This window comes from Austrofundulus limnaeus, unplaced genomic scaffold (assembly GCF_001266775.1).
Source record: "Austrofundulus limnaeus strain Quisiro unplaced genomic scaffold, Austrofundulus_limnaeus-1.0 Scaffold199, whole genome shotgun sequence".
Taxonomy (NCBI): Eukaryota; Metazoa; Chordata; class Actinopteri; order Cyprinodontiformes; family Rivulidae; genus Austrofundulus; species Austrofundulus limnaeus.
The window spans coordinates 571894-576857 of NW_013952601.1; the positions used below are offsets into that span (position 1 = coordinate 571894).

The window sequence follows — 4964 nt, forward strand, 5'->3', positions numbered from 1 at the left end:
GTCCCCTTGTTTTAAGGCTGAGTTCACCTGAAACTCATCAGACTGAAGAAGTCTCTTGGAGGAGAGACGACACGTTTCAATAAAGAAGAACCCATCCAGAGGACCTACTTTCTACCTGGATTACTGAGATGCATCAGGACACTGTGGTTAGATCTTTTTCCAAACAACTAGCAGGTAGCAGCGCAGCGGTTAGCGAGAAGGTTGCAGGATCAGCTTACGGCCCGTGGCCTTTGCATGTTCTTATCTGTACTCCAGTTTCCTCAAACAGACCAGAAACKTATGTTAGGTTAACTGGTAACTCTAGATTGTCTGTAGGTGTGGGTGAGAGGGAAAGCTTCCAGTTTGCATTGTTTGTCTTTACACYTCTCACATTGTTGGGCACCAGATCCCTGCAACCCAGGAAGAAGRAGTGGGTCAAAAAGACGGCTGGGTTGATTGATTGGCAGGGGTTCACATTAACTGTCGACAACTACTTTATTTTGGACTTTGTCATTTGTAATTTGTTGGCACTTAAATATTAATYGGTTTTAAAAATGCCTAATTAAAACTCGCATTCCGAAAACGGAGCCATTCTAATAAATGTGTTTTAGAAAAATAAATCGATAAAAAAGAACTAAATTCCAACGCTTCAGCCCCTCGCATGATGTCATTTCGCTGCAGAAACTCTCTGAGCTTATTTCGGTCCTCGACTCACCCAGACGCACAGAAATTCTGAAATCAATTGGGTTTACATCGTTGAGCTTTAAATCTCCTGCCTGATGGYCACAGCTCATGTTCAGAGTGCAGAACATGGGATGGATCAGCGAGGATTCGCTCTTTCCAGTTTTCAGAACTCTCTCGCCACAAAGAAGTTTCAGATTAGGATTGCGAACACGATCGCTCTGGACGAAAAACATTTCTCTTCATGAATGTCTCAATAAATGTGGGATGGATTATGATGCTCTATGAGCACCGTGAAGTTTATACTTGAGACTTTTAGATCGTTTTTATTTTTATCTCTGCAACATTGTGTCATGCCAACACCAAGTTCAGTTTTTCAAATGATTTGGTTTACAGTTGGAAACTTCAAAGCTAATAACAGCTGGTAATATTTTTACAGTAAAAGCAAAGTTTTGTTTTTGAATCTATTGGCTTATTAAATGCACTGCAGTTATGCTACACTATCAACATGGCTAAAAGCTATTTAGAAAGTTTTCTCGTTTAATTAGCTTCTCACTGGTTTGTTTGTTCAAACCAAAAAAAAAAGAAACATCTACCTTTTATATAGTAGCTCTTGTTAATTTCTTATTCACTCTTTCTTTTAACAAACAGCTGTTAGCTCACGATGCATTATCCCTGCTCTGGACCCACCTGGGAATTTTAATTTACTGCTAATTTYCCAGCAGGTCAAGCAGCACAGCAGAGTTTTGTTTTACGATATAAGYCTGTCTGTTATCGTGTCAAAATGTGCTTTTGATCAGACTATAGAAGGATGTTTTCACAAATGCGCCAGATGTCTGTTAGTGGCTGAATTTTATAGCTGTAGAGATTAAAACATATGTCTAATTTGAAAGTGGCCTATAAGTTTGATGAAAAAGAGCTTACATCAGGGGCGCCAATCCTAATCTGTGAGCATGTTTTACYAGTTTCTCTGTTCGAATACACAATCTATTCAAATCAGGTRTAATGGAGCAGAGGRACCTCTAAAACATGCAGGGGTAGTGGCCCTCCAGGACCAGGATTGGACACTCCAGGCTTACTGGAAGGTCATTAAAAAAGGAAAAGTTAAATCTTTTCTCTGTAACTTTTAAGTCRTTTCCCCACTGACTCTATCATATTTGATTTTATATCTAAACATGGAGCTAGAGACAWACTTTTCATCCTAACACACTGTTGTATTAATCTTTTGTCAAACTGTTACCAAAGATGAATGATTTTAATGCATTTGATTTTGTTCCGAACTATTCATCCATCCACWGATTTTAAACAACCTAGTTACCAATTAAAACGCTCCAAATGCAAAATATGTACAGAAACRACTTGTCGGTGTGTTTTGGCTGCAGCGTGGATGGATTTGGCGTCAGCTCTGCAGCCTGAAAGAGCTGCACAAACCAGACAAACCCATCCATTTGTTTTGAACTAACAACACTAACAGTTGAGTGCACCTGTCTGTCTCTTATCTGTCCGGCTGCTCTGCTCTGCTCTGCAACCAACATGTGTTGARAGTTCAGATTTATGGATTTGGTTCTGAGTTCTGCTTTTAGGACGTAMAAKCTCAAAGGTCRGCTTGTTAATARAAGAATTGCTGCTTYGTTTTTTATTCTGGTAGTTCATCCTCTGAAATRGATGCTTATCAAGCATTCACACTGCTGAGATGATCCATTTTTCTTTTGYACATTTTTTGGCATTTATTCATTCTGCAAATTTTGCGCTATTTCCGTAATTTATATACCAAAACGTTCACCTCCTTCAGGACRTTACAGCTATAACTTTTGWTTTTTCAGCATTTAATAGTTTTTGAGATATTCAGCTTTTTCTGACATTTTTTTTGTCCACACTGAAAGTGAATGGAGCTGTTTTCAACATCCTGAAAATCCTTGAAAATCATTAGAAATGTTTATTGCACATATTTTTTCTTGTTCTACCTTTTCAACCTCTTTGTGCTAATTCAAGCTTCCTCCACCTCCTTTTTTTTTTTTTTTTCTCCTGGCAAAAAGTTTTTTCCACTAAATTCATGTTTTTGTGCTTATTTCAGCAAAAAAATGCCCTTTAGTTTTCTTTTTTATATCAACTTTGTCAGCCACATTTCTGCTATTTTCAGCTTTTTTATCTATTTTACAACAAATACATTTTTTTTCTGCAAAAACCTTTCTGCATTAAGCATCCGCGTTGCCTTTTCACAGAAAATGCAAATTCTCTAGTTATATTTTGTATTTCTAAGTGATGTGCAATGAAAAGGTCAGTTTTTTTCACAGACGAAACTGGTTTTCATGTATTTTTTCAGAGCTTCAAGCTGTTATCCATGGGTTTATGTTTTGATTGATGCAGTCACACATTACTAGAGTTTAAGGATATTTCCAGTCTATTTCYTTTTTTGAACCGATGCTCTTTCAGGAGCTTTCATCTCTCCTTGATCGTATCAAAAAMCTTGTTTTAATTTGACTTTTAATGATCATTGGTTTTAAAAACAGCCTGTAAGACTACCTCACCTCTCTGCTGTACAACGTCGCTTCTCATTTTCATGAATAATGTCATCTGAGCTCCGTTTTCTCAGTCCATTGGCTTTGAAGTGAGGACTTTTGACGGCTCTGAGCAGTGACTTTTAGTGATAAACAGATTAAAACGAGCCCTAAATGCATTGATGCTCCAGAGCTGTGTTAGCTTTAATTCAAGGCTGGGGGCTTCAGAGGAGAGGAGGGGTCTTTGATTGTGCATTTTCCAAAGGTTCCTATTGCTGGAAGACTTGYRCCAAATTCATTTTGCAGCTAATTTATGTGAAAATAAAAAAGACACAAGGACATAAGGAGGGGAAAGTGCTCTGTTCATGGCAGTTTTAGTCCATGAAACATTAGCAGGCTGCATACAAAGCAGATGTATAATCCGTGCTAAATTCTTGTTGGCAAAGTTGAAGTCCTCAGTGTTCACTGAGCAGGGACCCCAAATCCACCCAATCACATGCTCTTTACTGACAAAACAGGCCGCTGTAAACCTGGTTGGATGAACAAATCCAGTGCTCATCATCACAAACRAATCAAATCGTCCCATGACAGCGTTTTGGAGTCTCTGTTTATACTTCTGGTTCTGGAATTTACAGCTTTGTCCCCCCACAGAGAACGATTTATATCAGGCTGGRTTTTTCTCCTACAACACAGAAAAGCACCTGTCTGTGTATCCGGGCTCCCTTGGTCCTTTTTGGGGCAAAATTAGAAACTTATAAGAAGGTATTTAAGTATTTGTTTGTCAGCCATGCTGCTGCTCCAACAATGCAAATGTTCCCATTAGAGGTCAAAAACTAATTATTGATTGTCTTTTAAAGTAGAGTTTTGACCATAGATTTTCTTGAAATACTCTACTTATAACAAAACTAAGTGTTGTCCAGTTCCCTTTTCTCTAGTGGTCAGGCAACAAATAACATGAAACAAGTGTACCATTACAGAAAATGTATTTATATGTTGTGGTTTCGAAGCTACGCAAATAACACAGCTGTCTCCATGGTTAGTGGTTGGTTTGCTGCTGCTTCTCCTCCCCTGCTGCAGCTTAGCTTCTAAATCTTAGCTTTTTTTTCCCTCAAAGATTTAATCTCTAAATACTAGGGGTGCAACAATACATGTACCCGTATCGAACCGTTCAATACACTGCTTCAGGTCCAATACACACTTGTATCGAACAATACAGATTTTTAAATTTTATTTTCTCAGCTTCTCCTTTGAAGATGCTCTGTGTTGAAGGATCAGTGGATCTGTGTTCGACTGCTCCTCCTATAGGCTGCATTTTCGAGCGCAGATCCACTGAGAAACTTGCTGTTTCAGCAATTTTACCTTTAGGTTAAACACATGTTCATAATTAATTTAATTAAATTACAAGTTAAAAAGGGCGTGGACATTTCTCTTTTTTGTATTAAAAAATATTGAACCGTGACATGAAAATATTGAATCGAACCGAATCGTGAATTTTCTGTATCGTTGCACCCTTTCTAAATACTAGGGCTGTGTATTGGCAAGAATTTGGCGATATGATACATATCATGACAGAGGGGTCACGATACGATATATCCCGATATATTGCGAGACGAGGATATAAGCAAGGCGATTTATTGCGATTTTTTTGTCCAAAAGTTCTATTAAATAAAAACCTCTTACAGTAAAAACAATGAAAAACTAAAATTCTAATATTACATAGACTTATTATTACTTTTAATACATTTTGCTGTGTTCTGCTTTGTATGCATTTTATTTTATTTGTTTCATATTTCTTATTTCATCCAT

At 37.6% G+C, this 4964-nt stretch overlaps 1 protein-coding gene across 2 annotated transcripts in view; it reads left to right on the forward strand.

Annotated features, from left to right (window-relative positions):
• The window catches only part of mospd2 (motile sperm domain containing 2), a gene marked incomplete at its 3' end in the record, with an annotated part of 26075 nt that overhangs the window by 15842 nt on the left and 5269 nt on the right, over positions 1–4964 (forward strand).